Below are 23,289 nucleotides of genomic sequence, written 5' to 3'. Positions count from 1 at the left end.
GAAACTTCCTAGGAACAGAGCACAGTTTAGGAGTTTTAGTATTTCTCGGACTGGTGGGCTGATGATGAGGCATGGCAGTTTGGAAATTACACAATTTCTGCTCACATGCATTTCTTAATAGTTCACTGAATACAGTTAAATGAATACTTTTTGTTCCTGTTGATGCTTCATAAAAATAGCAAAAGAAGCATCTATGAGGTTAGGAGAGGAAAAAAGCCCAAACAGCAAATTCTGTTCCATTCAACCCAACGTATGTGATAGTGATCAGAGGACATCTGTGAGAGCTCATTTTCCTTTTGACCTTGTGTACTTCCTGTGCTCAGCTACCTCAGCTGGGCGTGTTGCCCCTGCTAGGCTCCAGCTCCTCTGCAGCACTGCCATGATGAGATTGGTGGCAAGCATGGGCTATGGGTGTCTTCCTGGCACAAGCAAGGCACTTCTGCAGCTCACTACAGATCCACCATGGCTCTGAGAGGCCGCTGCCCCACCAGCATTTCACAGATGAGGAAAGGAGGCTCGGCCACCTGCCCAGGGCAGGCGGCTCTTGGTGGAGGAGCAGAGCTTAGGACCCAGGTCTGTCTGGCTCCAGAGCTTGTGCTCCTGCAGCCCTACCACCCACTCAGTGACTCGGTCTCCATTTGTTTTTCTCACCAAAATTTTTTTTAGCAGTACAGAAGTGAGAATGTCTGGCTTCAAGATGCCCTCAATCTGGTTAAGGAGAAAAGATGGATAAAAAGCATTTCCTTCTCTGTATTATGAGGAACCTGGCCTTCAGGGATTCTAACTGGGGCACCAGACCAAATGAGCTGAACTGCAGGACCCTGGAACAGAGCACGGTGGGAATTCTACTTCATTCTGGCCAGAGCTGTCTGTATGGGGCAGTGGTAGGGAAACGCAGTGGGAAACAGAGCAAGTTGGAGGGACTAGAATTTGTACTCCTGAATGATGGGCGAAGTATACAGTATAATAGCAACCTCAACAGCTAGTATTTATTTGAGGTTTACTAGGGCCAGGTTTTAAGTGCTTTATAGATTTTGATGCATTGAATCCACCTTACACCCCTCAGAGTAGGTACTATTACTCTGTCCATTTTTCATATGAGAAACGGAGGCATAGTGAGTAGGGAACTTGCCCAAGTCCCCCAGCTGGTATGCGGGGAGCAGGGATTTGAACCTAGGATAGCTGGCTCCAAGCCTAAGCTCTTCCTCACTACTCAAAGAACAGGATAAGATAAGGCATACCCTCTCATAGACTTCACCGTTACTCTTGCCAAAACTGTAATTATTTGCTGTTTTCCCCACTAGACTATATCTCTGAGAAAGCAAGGATTAGGTCTATCTTGCTCTCAGAGGTAATTTCAGTGCATAGACTAGTGACTGGCACATATTGGGACTCAAAAGTTTTGAAGAATGGATGAAATGCTTTGGAAAGAGGATTCTTTTTCACGAGCAACCCTCACCCATCCCCTGGGTCCACCATTAAATGCTGGGGAATATGAGCAAATCACCTCACTTCCTCCCCACCTCAGTTTCCTCATCAGCAAAGTGAGGATGATGACAAAGGTGAAACTTGAGAAGACAGTCTGGCAGTTCCTCAAGAAGTTCAACACATAGTTACCATATGACAGCAATTCTACTGCTGGTATATATCCAAGAGAATCGAAAATACAGTTTATGTCCACACGAAAATTTGTACATGAATATTCATAGCAGCATTACCATAATAGCCAAAAAGTAGGAACAACTCAAATGTCCAACATCAGATGAATGGATAAATGAGGTATATGTATACAATGGAATATCATTCGGCTATTAAAGGGAAAGAAGTACTGATACATGCTACAACATGGGTAAACTTCAAAAAATGATTCTAAGAAGCCAGTCACAGAAGGCCACATATTGTATGATTCCACTTATATGAAAATGTCCAGAATAGACACATCCACAGAGGCAGAAAGTAGATTAGTGGTTGACAGGGGCTGGGTGGAAGGAGGAAAGGAGAGTGACTGCTAATCGGTATAGGGTTTCTTTTTGGACTGATGCAAATGTTCTGGAATCAGATAGTGGTGACGATACTAAAAAACTACTGAATTTTAAAGGGTGAATATTATGGTATGTGAATTATATCTCAAAAAAATAATGGAAGTGAAAACAATATACTAAGTTCTGCATAAATTTAGGTGGGCTATTTTTTATGTTTAGTAGGAACTTGGAAGTCTGAGCATAAATCTCAAAATTTAAGTTTCTGTTTGTTTTTTTGCTTTTGCGTTTGATCTAGTTCAGGTGTTGATATTAAATCGAAAGGCAAGAAGGAGACAGGAAAGATGCAGGTTTTAGACTGGGTTCCTCAGGCCTAATATGGGGGGGATGGTGAAAAGAACACTTGGGCTGGGGACCAGCCAGCTCTAGACTCACTCAGCCTAACATTCCAGAATTCTCGCTGCCCTTTGCCACCATCTCCTCTGCCGCCATCCTTTTACAAGCCACTGTCATCTTGTGTCTGAACTACTGCAATTGCCTCTTAATTGCTTCACTCACTCCAGAAATATTTACTGAACACCTACTACTTTTGTTTGTTTGTTTGTTTTGTCCACACTGAGCAGCTTGTGGGATCTTAGGATCTTAGTTCCCTGACCAGGGATTGAACCCGGGCCCTTGGCAGTGAAAGCAGAGTCCTAACCACTGCACCACCAGGGAATTCCCCTGAACACCTACTAGTGTTGGCACTGTTCAGGTACTGGGGATCGGCAGTGAACAAAACATACAAAAATCCCTGCCCTAAAGCAGCTGACATTTCAGCAGAGACAGACAATAAAAAAATGAATATGCAAATTATTTGATGTGTTAGAAAATGGTAAATACTCTGGAGATAAATAAAGCACAGGATGGAGATGGGGAGTGGTGGGCTGAGGAGTTACAACTTTAAATTTGGAGGTGGGGAAGGCCTCATTGAGAGGATATCATTTGAGCCAAGACTGACAAAGAGGGAGTGAGCCATGCGGCTTTCTGGGGGAAAAGCTCCTAGGCAGAGGGAACAGCCAGTGTGAAGGACTCAGGTAAGAGTAGTCTGGAGTGGTCCTGTTTCTAGAAAAGCAAGGAGGCCAGCAGTGTGGCTGGGGGAAGGGAAGGAAGCAATGAGGTCAAAGAGATAAGGGGAGGGGGAGCCACTAGGGTCTGAAAGGCATCCATTCTTTCCTTTCTGCAAAACCTTCCAGTGGCTTCTAGCTCCTACTCTATAAGCCTCTCAGACCCCAGCGCCCCCTCACTGCTTTGCCAAGTTCTTTCCCACCTCAAGATCTTTTCCCTTGCTGTTCCCTCTGCCTGGAAAGCCCTTCCCCACCCATCTTCTCCTGGCTGGCTTGTTCTTATCATTCAGGTCTAATCTCAAACATCACTTTTTCTGTGGACCCCATGCAAAGTACCCCCTCCCCCTTTATCCCATTACTGGTTTTATTCTCTTCTTGCTTTCTGATGACCTAAAATGATCTTGCTTGCTTTACATGTGAGTGGTCTGGCTGCTCCTCCAAAAAGGACACACATGAGGTCAGGAACCTCCTCTACCCCTGAACAATACCTTGGTATCCCTGGAGACTTCCTCCATAGTTATTTATTGAATGGGTGAGAGATTCAATGACTTCATCCTCCTGGGAATTTCTCTGATTAAAGGCGTGGCTTCTGGGTGTCACCATAGCCCCTAAGTTTTCCTGAGGGGCTTATTACTGTCCTATCCAGACAGCCTTTGTCCTAGGGGAAGACTGATTGTACCTTGGGCTGGGGTCATCATTCTTTCCCTCTATCTCTCTTAAGAACAGTGCTTTGTGTCTCCCACCTTCTATTCATCCTCAAGTACTTCCAAAGTCACGCATGCTTTCCTCCTCCTAATCTTATTTTAGCTGGCCCTGTCTCTAAGAACTTGGGGGGCTTCTGAAATCACTGATCTCTGAGATTTGGGAGGGCCTCAGGGACCACCTGGCCAAGAGAGTCTAGAGAATTCATGTTACAGATGGGGAAACTGAGGCCTACAGTGGGGAAAGAATATGTCCAGGAGAATTGGTGGAAGAGCTCAGGTAGAAAACATCAGACTAGGAGGTCTAACTCTGTGGATTCATTAAAACTCCTAAAATTATGTAAATAATTTAATGGTTACAGTCATTTTTCTGAAAAGATTGTTCATGGATTGTCTTACGGGGTTGCTGTAGTGGCCTTAGGAGTTAAGAACACTTTGAAGAGCATAGACTCCTTCGAGAAAATTATAACTGGACTCCTTGGGTTGTCATGTTACCATTCCCCTAAGTACATAGCAGTGCCAGCTCAGAGTCGATGCTCCAGAACTATCTATTGAATGAGTGAATGAATGAGTGAATGGATAAGGAGTGAATAGATTAATGGATTGACAAGTGAAACCATCTTCTCCATTGCTCTTTTTACCAAGTCGCAAATGCAAGAAGTTAACCTGAGCCCCAAAAGGACTGAGGACCTAGGATCCCTGTCCCTCTAGGATGATCTCCATGCTGGCTGCATGTCTGTGTTCTCTGGGGCGGGCAGACCTTGAGAAGCAATCTCTGACCCTCCCTTGGACCGGACTGTCTGCTGACCTGAAGATGGTCCTATTGTATGCAAAAGACTCAAGCTCTCCATGTCTGACTTTGCCGGGGATCTAGAAACACAGCCTCTTGCTCAGCTCCAGCCCTTGGCGCTGCAGCTTGGGCAGGGACAAAGACAGGGACAGGAGCCAGAGAGAGGTGAGTGGCTCCAAGTCCAAACTTTCCTGCCTTTTCTGGGTGCAGACTAGTGATTCTACTGGGAGTGGTTGGGTTTGGGACACAATAAGGTTCATTAAAAAAAATCACCATGCAGATCTTTGTGTTTTAGACCTCAGCCACATTGGCCCAGAAATACCCGGACCAAGGGTCTGGGATCAGCTGAGAAAGGAAGAGTTGGACCCTCAGGCTGGGAAGGCTGAGAGGTGGAGAGTGCGTGGGGGGCTGGGGGCTGCTGACTTGGAGATTTTACTGTTGCTGCCCTGATTCTGAGGACAGCTTGGCAATGACTTTCATTGGGAGCTCTGAGACTTTCCTGCAGCTGCTGTTCTGAGACCAAGAGCAGCTATTGGGAAAGAGCACCAGTCTTGGAGTCTGGAGGCTTGGACCTGAACTTGGCTATTAGAAGCTGAAAAAGTCCGGTCTCTGGAGATGGATCTGGGTTTAAACTCTGGCTCTCTCTTTGCCTGGCGTATGACAGGCAAGTTGCTTCACTTTCTGAGCCTCAGTTTCCTCATCTGTAAGAGGAGGACGCTGGTCCATTTTGATCCCCACCACCCTGTAAGCTCCTTCTCTGGTACGTGGGGACATGCTCAGGAAAAGCGAACTTTTCATGGTCCATTGGATTGCTCTAAGGCACCAGGTGCCCTCGACTGTTCCTGGATTAGGCAGGGCCCTTTCCCTTTGTTTAATGTTGAGGCTCCTGCCTTGCGAGGGGCCTAGGAAAGTGACAAGCTTACTTTGAGGACCCTCCCTTCCTCTTCGTTCCTCATTTTCTTCCCCTTTCCCAGCTGACCCCCACAGCGTCAGCATCATCATCATTATTATTATTATTATTTTTGGCCACGCTGCACGGCTTGCAGGATCTCAGTTCCCCCACCAGGGAACAAACCCATACCCCCCGCAGTGGAAGGGCCGTGTCCTAACCACTGGACCGTCAGAGAATTCTCCCCACAGCACTATTTTGAGGACACTATTTACCAAATCTTTTTAGACATGGATGGTGAGGAGTTCTGTGCCCATCACTCCTTTTAATGGCTTCTCCAGGCTCCTTGGTGACCCCAGGGAACAAAGGTAACAATTCAGGGGTACAGGGTAAGCTGGTGGCACAGCAGGAAACAGCTCTACTTCTCATGCCTGGATTCTATAAATACAGCTGGGGATTGATGATTGAGCAAATTAGCGATTACCGGGCAGCCACAGAACTCCCTTCTCGCCTACAATCCCGAGGCTGGGTGCAGGCCTAGAGTGAGGGGGGTTACAGTAGAGATGGAATGATACCAGAGGACGTTTCTCACACCCCACTTATTTCAGAGAAAGCTTTCTGGGTATTTTAAAGCTCCCAGATGATCACAATGTACGGCAAAGTTTGAGAACTAGGAAGCTAGAGTAAGGGAGCTAACAAACCCACCTGATCGACATAAACAACAGGGAGAATAGAAAGGCGGCGAATGGGGACAACAGTGGATCAAGGAGCCAAGGAACCTGGCCCTAATCCCGCTTCTCCTCTGGGATGCTGCAGCCTTGGCCAAGGCACAACCCCCCTCCCCGAGGGGCTCAGCTCCTGACTGGCACGAGGAGGGGCCTGGGCACAAACCTTGGTTAACATCAGAATCACTGGGGAGTTTATGAAAAAGAATACAGGCTCCTAGGGCCTAATTTAGGAGGTCTGAGCCTGGTTCTGGAATCGTGTTTATTTTTCCCCCCAAATTCCTTAGGTGATTCCAGTGTGCAGCCAAGTCTGGGAACCACTAGCTTTAGCTAGCGTGCACCAGAATCACTGGAAGGTGTTTCTTAAGTACCAATTGCTGGGTCCACCCCCAGAGTTTCTGATTCTGTAGATTTGGATTAGGCCCCCAGAATTCACATTTCTAACAGCTTCCCAGTTGATGCTGATTTTGCTGGTCTGAACCACACCTGGCCCACACCAGACAAGGAGAGTCAAACTTGGCTGGACACTAGAATCACCTTGGAGCTCTTACAACCCTCAGTGCAGAGGCTGCACCAATTAAATCCATCTCTGGGTTGGTACCAGGCATCGGGATTTTCCTTCCAACATTGCATTATGAAAATGTTCAAATATATGGTAAAATTGAAAGAATTCTACAGTGAACAGCCATACACTCACCACCTAGACTCCGCCATAGCCATCCGACTCTGCTTCCTTAATCACACATCTACCCATCTACCCATTCCCCAAACACAAGTGTTTCTTAAAGCTCCAGTTACCCAATTTCAGCTGAGTTTGAGAACCAGGTGCTAGTTATTTCTGGGCTCTTCCTCTGTAAGTCTCTTTCTGGCTATGCTCTGCAGAATCTCTGCCAAGAAAATAGACATTTAGCACCTACCGAGTACGATTAGGGATCTCTTTTCCTTGAGCTGAGTCTGGTGGGAGATTTCTTTTTCTGAAATGTTTTAAAGCCAGAGAAATCCAGGCCAAGGAACCTAGTGTACTTAGTATGTGGCCCTCTATTGGTGGGGAGGGTTCCGCTGTTGTCCCATCACCAGGACCTGACTGGATCTGGATATGACTTGCCTTGGATCCCCTATCTAGTAAAGACTGGGAGGGGATGAAGCTTCCAGAGAGGGCTCCTTTGTCACTGATTCCAGGGTACTGACCAAGCTGTCATTGTGAGATCTATGCCTGCCTCCAAGCTCAAGGCTTTGTAAGGGCAAGTAAACTTTCACAATACGTGATAAGTGCTCTGCCAAATCCCCCAAGATTTCCCAAGTGCTGGAGATGGCCTTTGAGGCCAGCCCTGGAGGGGAAAACAGTTTCTGCTGTGTGGAAGAAGCTTCTAGAAGGGCAGTATCTGACCAGTAACCATTCCTCCTCTCACACCACTGGCCACACAGCTGATCCTGTGGGACCTCAGAGTCTAGAGGAAGAGGGCAAACCCACAAGCACATAAACTTGCCCCAGGCTGCCTGAGGCCTGGAGTTTCCAGCTGGGCTGTGTACCTTTGGTTTTTCTTTTACATCCGTTTCTGGCAGCTGGGTTAGGGTGGGGACCAGAGCCTGGGGTTTTATGGGAGAGACAGTCTTGGTGGGGTAGAGTAAGTGAATGTGTGTTCTTTTATTTCCAGAAAAACAGTGCAGGGATTCCCTGGAGGTCCCAGTGGTTAGGACTCCGCGCTTCCACTGCAGGGGGCCCGGTTTCGATCCCTGGTCAGGGAACTAAGATCCATCAAGCTGCACAGCGTGGTCAAAAAAAAAAAAAAGAACAAAACAAAACCCAAAATACCAAAACAGTGGACGAGTCAATTAACAAGGAAATCCAAGCCATGGTTCTTCTAGGGCTCCTTTCCTCCCCACTCTGTTTGGAGTGAGAAGTAGAGAGGAGACAGGTCCAGAGAGAGGCCAGCCCATGCTGTAGCTCCGTCATGCTGGCCACAGGCCTGAACTCTGTCTCCCGTGGGTGGGCTAGAAGTCTGGGGTTTCCTGGCTGGTCAATAGGGTTAGGAAATTCATTCTGAAGTAAAGGTGGGTTTTCCCTCACTCGTCAATGAAATCAGAAGACTTGCTATTTAGAAGTACAACTTTGTGTGGAGGTAGTTTCAGCTTGGCTAGTGACTGAAACTTGGGAGCTGGGACTTCCTCAAACACTTGACTTCAGTCATTTTGAAAACGTAGAATTCTTTTGGGACCCTCAGACATGAGTCCCTTTTGCTGGGGCTTTTTAGCATGATTGCATTTTGCTGAAATGGTTTGCTGGTGTTCCTTGGGACTTTATGGGCCAATGGGACCTTGAGCTCTGGGAGGACTGTGGCTGGTGGCCCCTGGGCCCCGATGCTCTCAGCACAGGACCTGGGTGGAAGAGGTGCTCCACAGGCAGTGCTGAGTCCATGAACACTGCACTGTTTTCCACAAATCCAAGAAGAATAAACAAGTGGAAGTCCAACAATAGGGGAATAGTTTGTAACTCTGGCACAGGAAGCAGGATAGAACAGTATGCAGCTTTTTGAAAGGGCTAATTATGAAAACTAGGCAGGAATATATAAGAATATAAATGGTGGAAAAATATTATCTGGTAATTATGTTGTGACTGCCTCTGCTCTAAAACATGATGTGTATGTTATGGTTAGGAACTGAAAGGAAAGACAAATGGAAATAGTTGTGCTAAGACAGTGAGATTATGGGCAGTGACTATTCAAGGTTTTTCTTAAATTTTAACTGTTGCATCATTATTATAATATAAAAACCAAACCTCTGTGGGAGTGTTCTATGGTAGGCATAACCAGGACTTGGGAGGCCAAAGTCCTTTGCTTGCCCTGGCTAGATGGAACTCCTCCAGGAAGGGTCTGTGTTGTTCATGCCTCACCCTCATGGCCCCTCATCTTGCACACAGTAGGTGCTTGATAAATACTTGCTGAACTAGTGGCTCAGTGGGCAGCTTATTCCAAAGGTTTGGGTCTTCTTTGAAGGTACCCAGAAGTATTTTTTTGGTTGTGCCAGGTCTTAGTTGCAGCAGGCAGGCTCCTTAGTTGCAACACGTGGGCTCCTTAGTTGGGGCAGGCGGGCTCCTTAGTTGCAGCATGTGAACTCTTAGTTGTGGCATGCATGTGGGACCTAGTTCCCTGACCAGGGATCGAACCCAGGCCCACCTGCGTTGGGAGCGTGGAGTCTTAACCACTGCGCCACCAGGGAAGTCCCACCCAGAGGTATTTTGATTGGAGGAGAAAAAGACCTGGGGAAAGAATCACATCTGATCCACACACCACCAATCAAAGGAAGTTTAAGTACTGTAACCTCTTGTTTAGATTGCATGTAAGTTGGTTCTTTTCAGTTAAAGTGGTTTAGTAAGCGAATAACCAAATAATTTAATTTTCTTAAACTTTAAGCTTTTTTGTGTATGCATAAAATCACAAAAAGGAGGGAAAAACCCCTTGTCCACATGGGAGCTCATTCTGGGTTCAGAGAACAGCGAGTGAAAAGGGCCAGCCCTCAGGGAGGAGCGGCTGACTGACCTCTCCTTTCCACCCAGAACTCGGAGTTGAGAACTGCAGGTTGACCTCCCTCTTGCTCCGAGTGTGGGCCTCTGTGAAGTTGGGAGGTGGGCATTTGCTGCCATTTTCCCTTCCTGAGTCCTGGTGCATATAGGTCCATGACTCTGCCAGCCTCGTGGGGGCTGTCGTGTCAGCACGTGGGGGAGGACTTGGCCTGGGGACAAGGAACTAGTAGGGTGTTTTTGGTTTGGCTTGGCATTTGCTAACTGGTAAAGGTCCTGCCTCTGAATAATCCCTCACTAACCACCCCTTGGCTGAAATACAACTACTAATTCATTCTTGAGGGTAGGGTTTTGAGGGCTCCTGCTCAGGCACAGGTCTGGAAATGGAGCCTCTCTGAGCCATTTCTCCAATGGAAAAAGTACGACTAGGTGGCTCAACACTGGGGGATATTAACCACTGAATCCAGTTGGCGGATATTGGGAGCTATTCATGATGTGCCCCCAGCAAGGGAGGCCCAGAGCAATTCTATCTTTTCTAGAGAGTCTATCTGGACTACTAATTTTTTTAAAAATAAATTTATTTATTTATTTTTGGCTGCATTGGGTCTTCGGTGCTGCACATGGGCTTTCTCTAGTTGCGGCGAGCCGGGACAAGCGGGGCTACTCTCTGTTGTGGTAGGCGAGTTTCTCACTGCGGTGGCTTCTCTTGTTGCGGAGCACGGGCTCTGGGTGGCACGCAGGCTTCCAGCATGTGGGCTTCAGTAGTTGTGGCACACGGGCTCAGTAGTTGTGGCTCGCAGGCTCTAGAGCACAGGCTCAGTAGTTGTGGCGCATGGGCTTAGTTGCTCCATGGCATGTGGGATCTTCCCGGACCAGGGCTCAAACCCATGTCCCCTGCATTGGCAGGCAGATTCTTAACCACTGCACCACCAGCGAAGTCCAATATTTTCTTTTTAAATATTTATTTATTTAGGCTGCACCAGGTCTTAGTTGCTGTACACTGGATCTTCGTTGCGGCACGTGGGATCTTTAGTTGGGACATGTGAACTCTTAGTTGTGGCACGTGAACTCTTAGTTGTGGCATGCATGTGGGATCTAGTTCCCTCACCAGGGATCAAACCCGGGCCCCCTGCATTGGGAGTGTGGAGTCTTACCCACTGGACCACCAGGGAAGTTCCATGGACTACTAATATTAATTAATATATCCAGCCAGTTGGTTACTCAACTAGCAAGACCCTCAAAGAATGGAATACAACACAGTAAATGACTCACTTCTTACCCATTGTTTTCCAAGCAGTGTACTAAACCCTTTACACATGACATTCTCAATCTTCCCAACAACCCTGTGAGGTGGTTAATATCACTACTTTATAGGAACAAAAACTAAGGCTCAGAGATGTGATTTGCCCAGTATCGTGCAGCTAAATATGGTAATGCTAATTAGTAGCTAACAACCATCGAGCACTTACTACTAGAGGGCTTCCTTCTTCAACTCACTTAATCCTCATAATGTCCTTGTGAAGGAGATGGTAATCCCCCATTTTTAACAAGTGCAGAAGCTGGAGTTCAGGAAGGTTAAAGGCTCCCCAAGGCATTCAGCTAGCAGATGTCAGAGCAGGGATGGGGGCATAGGCAGCTTGGCTTAGCTGTGCTCTGAACCCCCATGCTGTGTACAGTTAAGTGTTGGATTCAGCTGTTTCTGGTCCACAAAAATATCCTGAGAGCCTGCTCTGTGCCAGGCACATATGGCTACCCATATCAGACCCAGTCCCTGCCCTCACCAGCTTCCATGCTGGTGTCATTGCACCCAGATGGTGCGAAGACAGGCCAGAGTGGGGAAAGGGTTGGGACAGCCAGGAATAGGACATCCAGAGGACACTGGGCCCAGGCAGAGAGGGGTCCTGCCTCCCATCTCCCTCTGCCTGCAGAAGGCAATCAGGGGTGACCCTAGCCTCATCCTTTGTGGCTGCCCTGAAATAATAGTTATCCTCTTTGGGGGACTGAAGCAAGAGGTTGGGGGTCTCTAGGACCTGCTTATCTCCAGGACTTGGACCTCCGTGGGGTCTTGCCTCACACGCCCATCATTAGTTTTTCCCTATCTCTGCTTCACGTACACACTGCAGATGGATCCTATCAGAGAAAGCTCCTTCTAATGAGATTTTGAGGCCAGGATTAAGAGGCCTGAAATTGCAATTTCTGCGAGGGAGAAATTGTGCTTGACTAGGTGGTTCTGCCCTGGGAAGGTCTGGAGGGGTGTGACGGGATCTGATCTGTGTTGTAACAAGCTGGCTCTGGCCACTAGGTGGTAACAGGATAGCGGGGCCTGTGTCCGGGCTCTCTCTCGTCTAAGGTCAGCCCTCTGGGAGCCCAGCTCAGCCTGGGCTCTGGAAGCCTGCCCTGGATTGGAGGGGTCCCCTCCGTTCTACACCTCTGGACCTCGGCCTCAGCTGATCAAATTCTGTCCTCAGCTTCCTCACCAGTACAATCCTCAGTGGACTGTGATGGCATTAAATGCATTGATATGTAAAAAGTGCTGAGAGCAACGCCTGCTCATCTTTTACATGTGAGTGACGGTTACTGTAAATACACGTGGCCTGTGACTAGATATGGACAGAAGCCTCAGTCCATCCCGGCTCCCTCCCCTTTACCAGCCAGCCTTGAGCCTCAAGTCTCACCTGTGGGGTGGGGCTGGTCAGGCCAACCTGGCAGAGTTGTGTGAAGATCAGCTCTCACACCCACACCCTGCCTGGCACGAGTAGTCCCCTCCTCACTCAAGATTTTTAAAAATGGGTTTAAGATTTCTCAGGAAGGTTTTGCTCCTGCTGTTTTTCCTTCCGGACTTCCCAACTGTCCACCCCTCTCACCGCCACCAACCCCCAAGCTTCCCATCCTCCAGTTCCCAGACCTAGTGTGTCTCCTTGTAGCTTCTGTCTCCACTAAGGTTCCCCTCTGTTCCCTATTCCAGTTCTCTACCTCTACCTTTAAGGACTACTAACTTCACTTACCACACCCATATGGTAAGAACGCCTGCTTACTGGGCACCAACTGGGTGCCTGTCTGGCTTTGTTCTTTATTGCCAGGTGCCAGGTCTTCACATGAATTCGAATGTGCTTGTCTGATCCTCGGTGTTCCTTGGAGGTTGGTGCTATTATCACCCCATTTAAAACGTAGAAAAATTGAGGCACAAGTGGTTAAACAACTTGCCTGGATCACAGCTAGGATGTGTCGGGTTTAAACCCAAGCAGTCTCAGTCTAAGCCCCAGCTCCCAGCCACTCCATTTTCTTGCCACTGTATGACCCTGGTGTTTAGAATCCAGAAGAATTGGGAAAAGGAGCATCATTTTTGTCCTGTGAATGTCAGAGTTTTATTTGTTTGCTTTTTTTTTTAATCAAAAATTTTTTTACTGCAGAGTTGGACGTCTCAAATTTCCCCTGGGTATATTCTGCTGGTGTTTCATCTCCTTCTAAGGAGGGTATTCTCTAAATCTCTTTGAACACTCTTATACTCAGAAATTGGCATATTTTCTCTTGCTCTGTCACCTGTAGAGATGGAAAACTGCTGATCAGCATGTTCTTTCTCATGCTTGAAAATAGTCTTATGATGTCTCAAAATCTCTCTGAGCAAGAGGGACCTGGCCCCTTTTCCACTGGGCTGGTTTCCTGTCCCCGGCCCTGAGAAAAGTGTTCGGAGTTTACAGCCTCTCTTCTTCCACTGGTTACGTGCTGAGGGTCACACCTAGGGTGCACATGGGGTCCTCAGAATTTTGTTTTAGCTTAATTTGTTATTTTCATGTTCCAGAACATTCAGACAGGAAATAAAAGTGGAAAGAAGTAGTGAAAAGAATTTATCCCTAAGACCTCCTCTCCTGACATTTTTGTACAGATTAGAATTTACTTTGAACCCAAGGGCCTGCCTGTGTGCCAGGCACTGCTCGCGAGGGCCTGTGGCAGGGACACAGCCCTCACCCTGAGGTTCTTACCGTCTGAGCTGGTGAGCATCAAGAACAGCTTTGAACGATTTCCATTTCACCCACTATTTGCTGAGCATCTGCTGTGACCAGGGGTTCTTCTTCACACTTGGGGTACATCAGCGAAAAAAGATCCCTGTCCCCATGGAGCTTACATTCTAGTGGAGAAGGCAATTAGTTGATAAATGCTATAGAAAAAAGAAAAGGAAGGGGGCTGGGGTGCAGGGTGTGGGTGAGGAGGCGGCAGGACAGTATTAGATGGGAATCAGGGCCTCCTAAGAAGGTCAGATATGAGTCAAGACTTGAAAAAGGGATTTATCCATGAGGGTATCTGGGAATCCAGCATTTCAGGCAGTGGAAATAGCTAAAGCCTCAAAGAAAAAAATCCAACACAAACATCAGGAAGGGGCCAACTGAAAGATAAGGAAGCTGAGAAAAGGCCAAGGGGAGGGAGGAAGGAGGCCTTGCATGCCTATGTTAATTGCACTGTGGCTGCCCCACTGGGTGGGATGATTTACCTGACCCAGGGGACCAGGCTCTGCCCAAACCTCTGGGCCAAGGGAAATTAGCCTCAATCCAGGCTCTTTCACAACTAGGCCATGGCCTTGAGTAAATCGCATACTCCCTGGGCCTCCGTGGCCACATCTGTCAAAGAAGACAGGCAACATCTAGCGGCTCCCTGGTCTCCTGCTCACCAATCCCCTGAGTGCACTTTATAGTAATAATAGCAATAACAATAATAGTTATAATAATAATGATAATAATAATAATAATAAAGTTACAAGTAAGATGGCAGTTGCAGCATTTTTCCGGGGTGAATAAGAGAATTATTCTTATTTTTGAGACTTTTAAAAATCAAAACCAAAACCATCTAACTTCTGTGGTTTCTGAGGAAAAGAAAGGCAAGAGTATGGCCTTTGGTCAGGAAAAAAAATGAAGTGAAAGAGGCAAAAGGCTTCCTCTCACCAGCATTTAACCGTCATCCCTTTGTGGGAAATGGGTTCTGAGGCCCTCTGGGCTGCTCCCTGAGAATATTTCCTTAGCTGAGCTTCAGAACATCCGCAAGCAGCCAACTGTCAGTTTGGGAAGGTTTGGAAAGTATTATGTAAGGTGAAAAAACGGTCTTTGACAAATTAAAAGTAGATAAAACCTGGCAAAGTTTCCTAGCCTTTAGGCTGCAAGGTCTAGAAATGCAAAATTGTGTTCTCACAATCTACTGAGTTGCTAAGAGGGGTTTGAGAGCACCGTATTTCCAGACACTTGGTTTTACCCAAACTCCAGGATTCAGGGCCCAGTGTGTAGGGGCTTTCCCTACCCATGACAGACAGGAGTGTTTGGTTTTTTAGTGCTAGGGCAGAGTTGGGGTGGACCTGCTGGGGAAATATGACTAACAAGGAAAAGTCCCCCCAGAAAGTACACCCGGAGAGCTTATATGAGGGGTTACAGAACTGGTACAAGTCAGGGTCTGAAGTCTGATTGCCAAAAGTCAAATCCCACCTGCATTTATACCTCTCTGTGCCTCAGTTTCATCATCTATATAATAGGTGTAAAAATGATGCCTACTGCACAGGGCAGTTATGATGATCAAGTGAATTAACACGATGAAGTCTTTAGAATTATACATATGTCCTAAAGAAAAAGCCAACAGTGGGTGCTTTTTCTTTGGGTTACATAGGTTCTTCCTAACCAATGTCTGAGTGTTTTTCATTGAGAACTCCTATTTAGGGACATTTTTGGTGCAAGCACACTGCAGGTCATGCAGCTCTCTCTCTCTCTTTTGTTTTTTTTAATTTTTTGTTACAGAAATATTTTATTATTTTTTTATTGAATATAGTTGATTTACAATGCTGTGTTAATTACTGCTGTACAGCAAAGTGATTCAGTTTTATATATATATATATATATATATATATATATATATACTCTATTTTAACAATATTCTTTTCCGTTATGGTTTATCATAGTATATTGAATATAGGTTTCTGTGCCTCTCTTCTTTCTAACCAATATTTTTCTTAATCTTAAAAGGGCCTCCATTTTCAAGGCCAGCACTGTCTAATAGAAATATAATGCAGGCCACCATATATGATTTCAAGTTTTCTGGTAGCCCCATTTAAAAAAGTAAATGAAACAGGTGAAATTAATTTTAATAATACATTTTAACCTAATATATCTAATATTATTTCAACATATAATAAACATAGAAATTATTAATGAGATTTTATATTCTTTTTTTCTTACTATATCTTTGAAATCCAATGTATATTTTACAAATACAGCACATCTCAATTCAGACTAGTCACATTTCAAACACTTAATAGCCACATGTGGCTACCATGATGGACAGTACAGTTCTAAATGACAGGAGGATGGTTCTTGGCAGTGAGCTTGGATGGGCTAGTCATTCTGGGCCCTGACTCTCTTCCAGTCACCACTATGATAACCAGAAAGGCCTCTGGGAAGGGGTGTCTTCTGGTCATATGGAACAAGGAGGTTCTTGATGCAAGCCCTAAAAGCCCAACAGTGTGGTTTGAACTGAGATCTATTGAGCAAGCTCTTGCTTGCCCCTAACGGTCTTTTCCTCCCACCCCACTAACCCCATCCTCCACCTCCACCTGTCTTGAGGATTAAAATCTAAAATAAGTTTATTAATGGTTATCATCCTCTATTAAAATGCAAATGTTGGGATAATACCTTCATTGAGTATCGCCTGAGACTAAGGTAGATGAGATAGAGATGAGGATGGGAAGTAGAATGTCTTTTTTGGGTTCTGTTTGGAAGCTCTGGGAAGTAGCATCATAGGAAAGCCAGCAATGATAGGAAAGCCTTGCAGAACTAATTCTGCAGGGTCTTGGCCTTTAATGAGCCCTACCATCATGAGTCACTTAGCTCTAATGGGAACTTCATTAACCAAAGGCAGCAGCTATGAGAGTGAGAGCAGACACCAACATTCTGAGCACCTTGGGTTCATATTTTTCTAGGTGAATGAGTCTGAATATAAAAACGACATCAGGAGTCCCTCAAAGTAAGAATTTTACAAACTTGTCCTGCTCATCCATTCCTAGCAGCCCAGAAGAAGGAGAGACCATTCCTTCTCCCCATAGGGAAATGCTCTTTGATTCCATTGAAGGAGATTTCAGTTTTGTCTTTAAAGTAGGATGTGCCTTGGGAAAGGCTGGCTTGATTTCGCTCTTCATCTCTCCCTCTCCCCATTCTTTTGTTTTAGGGTGAATTTGCACATCTTTCCTCCAATCCATTATTATAAGTTTGTTTGAAGGGGGTCTCATTTTCCTATTTCCAAGTTCTTGGAAAGAGTGAAAGGGACCTCACTTCCACTCCCATGAGCCAGCAGTATTATTATCTCTGTGAATATTCTAAAATCTGAAAAGAAACTCTATTCTTGTTTCATCTGTGATGAGATTGGACTATCTACGTAACCCACAAATGTTCTTTCCCTTCAGCCTTCCTGACTGCTACTTTTCCCCAACCTATAGTATTCCCAGCTACATTGCCTTGAGGAAAATTACTTTTATCAGGCAGTTCCTGAGTGCTGATCTCTGACTCAACTTCTTTAGTCTCATGGTGTCCCAACGGAGGTTATCCAAAGAATGCTCTCCGTTAAAAGTTTTTTTTTTAAGTTAACTTTTATCAACAATCAAAGTACTTTTATTGGCACTTCCCTGGTGGCGCAGTGGTTAAGAATCTGCCTGTCAATGCAGGGGAAACAGGTTCGCTCCCTGGTCTGGGAAGATCCCACATGCCGCGGAGGAACTAAGCCTGTGCGCCACAACTACTGAGCCTGTACACTAGAGCCCATGAGCCACAACTACTGAGCCTGCGTGCCTAGAGCCCGTGCTCTGCAACAAGAGAAGCCACCGCAATGAGAAGTCTGCACACTACAACGAAGAGCAGCCTCCGCTCGCCGCAACTAGAGAAAGCCCGTGCACAGCAACGAAGACCCAACGCAGCCAAACATAACTAACTAACTAACTAAATAAATAATATATATTTTATTGTTTTTTTCCTTGATGACTAATATGATACATAATTTTATTTTACAAAATTTGGCATAGTCTAGAAAGGATAAAGGAGAAACATTTGTCATCCTACTGTCTAGAAAGCACCACTGTTAACTTTTTGGAAAGCAACAGTTATTTGAGCTCATTATATTCTATACTAGTCAAAACTATATCCCTGGAATAATCTAGGTGTGAAGATAAGACTAGCACATACAACAAAATAGAAGTATTCAATACAGATTTCATTCATTTATCCATTCATTCATTGCCTTATGGGAATGTACAGAAACATGCTAACCTCATCTAGAAGTTTAGTCCATTTGGAGATGTCATCAAATAAAAGTCATCAAATGTAGAGTATATCATTGTGGTCAGAAGAGCAACTGATTCCAGCAGTGGATTCTATCTCTTTGGATGGAGAGTAGGCAGTATCTTTTCATTCTTTAGTGGGGGTTAAAAGTTAAGATTTCCCATGAGAAAATTTTTCACTACCTCAATGTAATAACTGTGACCAAATGGTGAAGCTTCTAAAAAGCATTTAACTAAGAGATTTTGTTCATTTTTCATGTTTGTTACCAAGGACCGCCCCGCACCCCACCCCACCCTGACCCTGGCCAAAAAAAAAGGAACCTAGAGTCTGGCAAAAAATAAGAACCAACTAAAGTGTAGTAACTTAATTGGTAAATGTGGTCCGCCTCAGAAGATTGAAATCAATAGGCCGTTGAAGATCTGGTTGATGTTCTGTGGTTACAAATTAAGGGGCAAGAACTTCTCTCTTCCTTAGGAACCAATAACCTTAAATATAATTGCAGGTAAGTGAGTGGAATTTCAGTATGTGTGTGTTTTGGGGAGTAGGAGTGAAGTCGGTTGTGAAGCCTAGGAAATACTGAGTTTGGGAACTTGGATAGTTTGCTAGTCTGCAGAGGGAGCTCAGAGTCTTCGGGTGGTGAATTGATGGGTGGGTTATAGAATTGGCTGGAATCAACAACAAAGTTAGTTCTGGGGACCCTCGTGGGGCCAGGTAGTGCCACAGGGTAAGGTGTAAAGTAAAAGCCATAAGAGGAGATGAGTGGGATCCCAGTGTGCAAGCAAGAGGTATGTGCTACCTGAACTACCAAAGGCGGGACATGGCAGTGGTAATCTCTGGAAGGAAGGTGATAAGGGATTTGTACTTTCCTTTAAGTCCCCTTTTGCCATTCCTCAACTGCCCACTTTTCCATAGTAAGCATTTATTAATTTTTAATACAAAAATATAATTTAATAAAGATATGAAAAATAATTTAGAATAGTATTGATAGATAGTATGTCTTAGGAAAAAGATAAGACTTAAGAAGTCAAATAAGGAACTCCTTTCTTGATTCGTTTTCAGATGGTCTTATTCCCCCTAACCATGTGTCTGCTCCCATTCCCTCATGTCAGAAATATTTCCTAAGAGATTTGTTTCCAGTATTTTTGATGCCTGTGAAAATATTCCCAAGAAAAGTAACACATACCCCTGTTCCCAGTTATTTATATCAATAATATTCAGCAAGTTCCATTGCAACTTTTGGTTCTTCAAAGCCCTATAATTTTGGAATTGGAATGTCATATTCTACTAGACTCTAGTTAGTATTTGAGAAGTTCTTTTATGCCTCTTTTTAAAAATAGAATTTATTTTTATTTTTTTTTAAATTTATTTATTTATTTATTTATGGCTGTGTTGGGTCTTCGTTTCTGTGCGAGGGCTTTCTCTAGTTGTGGCAAGCGGGCGCCACTCTTCATCGCGGTGCGTGGGCCTCTCACTATCGCGGCCTCTCTTGTTACGGAGCACAGGCTCCAGACGCGCAGGCTCAGTAATTGTGGCTCAGGGGCCCAGCTGCTCTGCGGCATGTGGGAATCTTCCCAGACCAGGGCTCGAACTCGTGTGCCCTGCATTAGCAGGCAGATTCTCAACCACTGCGCCACCAGGGAAGCCCTAGAATTTATTTTTTAGAGCAGTTTTAGGTTCACAGCAAAGTTGAGCAGAAGGTACAGAGATTTCCTACATACCCCCTGCCCCTTGTTTTTCTTCTTGTCAAATTGTAGATCCAAACTATGGGAGGAGGGGGGTCCTTCCCCTCCGCTATCTCCAGTCCAAGACTAAAACACTCAAGTTCCCAAACTTTTTTTTTAATAAATTTATTTATTTTATTACTTTGTTTTATTTATTTATTGTTTCTGGCTGCATTGGGTCTTCGTTGCTGCGCGTGGGCTTTTCTCTAGTTGCGGTGAGCGGGGGCTACTCTTCGTTGCGGGGCGCGGGCTTCTCATTGCGGTGGCTTCTCTTGTGGAGCACGGGCTCTAGGCGCGCGGGCTTCAGTAGTTGTGGCACGTGGGCTTTAGAGCGCAGGCTCAATAGTTGTGGCGCACGGGCTTAGTTGCTCTGCAGCATGCGGGATCTTCCCGGACCAGGGATCGAACCCGGGTCCCCTGCACTGGCAGGCGATTCTCAACCACTGTGCCACCAGGGAAGCCCCAAGTTCCCAACCTTTTATGTACTTGGCAACACCTGGGGCAGCTTCTGCAGTAGGACTGTGGAAACCTTCAACAAGGGGCACCTGCTCCTGGGAAACTGGATATGTGGCTACAGTGATGAGAAGGGTGGATCAAGGAAAAGAGCTGCTGGGGATGCCTGTGAGCCTGTGTCCTCTCCCAGGGCACTCATCCCGTGGGTACCCATCCACTGATACTTGGTGAGAGGTCTAAGAACACAGTGGTAGCTGCTCGCATTGTACCAGAAGCATCAAGATACTTTTATGTCTTAGATACGTCTTCCCATGCACTAAAGGGAGGGGGTTAGGAATGAGAGTAGAACCGAAAGAATGGGAAACCCAAAGGATGACTGAGATCCAAGAATAAAGAAGTGGTTTTTTAAAGAAAAGAATTTTTTTTTTTCCTGCAAAGTCCTCTTTTAAGTCAGGAGATGTTTTCTTATTTATATGGACTCCAAATAAGATAAAGATACCTTTTTAAAAGGTTGATTTTTTAAAAGTGTCTTATTATGGAAATTCCAAAAAATATATTAAGGTAGGGAGACTAGTATAATAAGCCCCCAATTTTCCCATTGTTCAGCTTCAGCAATCAGCAGCCCACGGCTATACCTCTCTCATCGCCCCTCCTCAAACTGCATTATTCTGAAGCAAATTCCAGTCATTTTATCATTCTAAACAGGAATATTTCAGTACATACCTCTAGAGACCAAAAAGACTAAAAGGAAGACTGCTGATGATTACAAATCTTCATCTTGTTTCTTCCTCATTCTTCCTCTGTCACTGGACTTTGAACTAGGAAACCTGATTTCTAGACCTGGTTTTGCCACTCACCAGCTGTGTGACCAGCTGCAAGTCCTGTAACCTTTCTGGTCTTGTTCTTTTCCCACCTGAGTGGGTGAGGTAGATGATTTCTAAGGTCTCTTCCAGTTCTAGAAATAAAAAATTATTGGAAAGTTCATTCTTTTAGCCTCCAGAGACATAATATAGATTTGGTACAGGATCTATTTCCTGTTTGTTTGGGGTTTTTTGTGCAGTGCCCAGTTCAGAGATAAGACCTTCTCAGTGAGGAACCAAGAAAGCCCCAGAGGCTGCTGAGTGGCAGAATCTTTAACTTGGAGCTTTAAAAAAGAACTGAGCCTTGGAGCCATCCCTTGGAGTAGTTTTGTCCTGCCCTCAGTATCTCCTCTGACAACCTCAATTTGTCTTAGGAACTGTTCTGCTGACTCGTGATTCTGGGGAGGTTCAAGTGCTCCAAACAGATCCCCCTTTTCCAAAGGCCACACTGATACCAATAGCTGGTGAAAGGCAATGTTTACATTGCTTTGGGGCAGGGGGGTAGTTACACTTTTAGACAACAAGGAACTGATTTCTGTCCTGTTCCAGGATGACCGTTAAGGCTTAAGGATACCCATTTTACAGGCAAATCAACTGAGTGTGAAGTAAAGTAGGTGCATTTATGGTTGCCTGGTGAATGAAGGAGTAAGTCTAGAATGGAATTTGTCTTTTAAAAATACGGAAAACTTATTGTAGAGGTTGAGGTTTAGGGATACGTCCTGCTCCTCCACAGTTTGAAGAGGACTAGGGAAATGAAGCTGGAGGAAGACCATTTGGAAAAAGAAACTTGGTTGTCAGTGTAGCGGAAGCAGAGTAAATGCTTGTGAATGCTGCAAATGTTTTTAAAAAAATCACCACGACCCAGAGAATTAAAAAAATAAAGTACTCAAATGGGAAGAGCCTCCAAAATTACCATTTTAAAGCACAAGCTCTAATCAGATCTGAGGCGTTGCAGCAGGCTTGTTGAAGCTATTGACAGGGATTATTGTTTTGGTGCCAGGGTTTTAAATTGGGGGATAGGATTAAAAGGGACCAAAGGTGAGGGTTGTTATTTCAAGCTGAAACCAATATTCCATGGTGGGGAACTCACTGGGTTTGTGAGTTTGGGAGCTGGTTACTGCACTCGGAGGAGTTCCGGTACACACGTCCAGCTGGTTCTGAGGAGGGTCAGAATGTGCATTCTTTGTAGCCTTTGTGGACTTGCACCACAGCTACTCAGCGATTAGATCCTGAGGCCCGTCCTTAGCAGGAAATGGTAAAGGAATCAGCAGGAAGGCGAGAACAAGGGAAGGGAAACTCCTCCCTCCTGTCAAAGGACAGGCCAGAGTGAGGATGAAAATGGAAAGTGGGCATTGTAGGGTTAGACGTGTTGAAATGGAGAGAGGTTGAATCTTGACTGGAAGTAAGGGGAAAGTACATGCCCCAAGGACAAGGGCGTGTGATAAACTGTTGTGTTTATTATGTGACTTTAATAAGGAGCCTCTACCTCGTGTTCCTCAGGCCTCAGTCAGCACACAATCCCCAGGACATGGGGAAAATGCTGTTCCTTTACTTTGTTTTTTTGTATTTTCTGAGGTCCAGCAGCCCACTGACAGGACAACCTCCCCTTGTTTTTGACTTCCGGCTTACTCAAGGCCAGAGGACCAAAAGTCAAGTTGAAAAGTTTTACCAGGAGAAAAAAATGAAAGTATTTCTTATGAAATCATAAGAAATACTCGGTGTGAAGGAGCAGAGGACTGCAAAATCATTTTTCTGTTTTACCCAGTTCTTTGTAACCGAAAATCCTCACTAGATTCTTGAGGCAGAGGGAAAGCTGGTGAGCCAGTGGGAGAAACTGAGTCCAATAAGAAGAAACCGCTCATCTGAAATCTGACAACACTTTCTTGTAGATTAAAACTCAGCTTTGAAGTTTCACTTCTTGAGCTTGGCTCAGTGAGTTATGCTACTCCTGTTGAAAAAGAAAATTAAGAATATTTTATGTTGAAGGGCATCAGTGATGAAAAGGCAGCATGGCAGCATCTAGCTCCCTTATCTCATCAACTGTGCAGTGGGCTCTTAATGTTAGCAATCTCGTGTTTAGATTGTTACCTGAAGAAAGAAAAAACAAAGTGTCTGTTACCAAAGCAAGAAAAAACAATCAGTAGAATGCTGATTCTACTCAGCAAGTGGCAAACAACAAAACTTTTGAAAAAGCAGACCTGGGGAGAGTCCACTGCAGTTTCATAATGGGTATGAATAGTTATTTTTCTGC

General features: G+C 45.2%; 1 protein-coding gene and 1 long non-coding RNA gene across 2 annotated transcripts in view; one reads left to right on the top strand and one right to left on the bottom strand.

Moving 5' to 3' along the window:
* LOC309642742 overlaps window positions 1-23,289 on the bottom strand; it is a 335,590-nt gene that overhangs the window by 60,048 nt on the left and 252,253 nt on the right. The gene's annotated exons all lie outside the window — the stretch shown is intronic.
* HKDC1 (hexokinase domain containing 1) overlaps window positions 1-23,289 on the top strand; it is a 265,615-nt gene that overhangs the window by 97,247 nt on the left and 145,079 nt on the right. The window lies entirely within an intron of this gene.

The sequence above is a fragment of the Balaenoptera physalus genome (assembly GCF_965194825.1).
Source record: "Balaenoptera physalus genome assembly, chromosome: 14".
Classification (NCBI taxonomy): domain Eukaryota; kingdom Metazoa; phylum Chordata; class Mammalia; order Artiodactyla; family Balaenopteridae; genus Balaenoptera; species Balaenoptera physalus.
The sequence above is the reverse complement of the archived record's forward strand: the minus strand, read 5'-3'. Positions and strand labels throughout refer to the sequence as shown.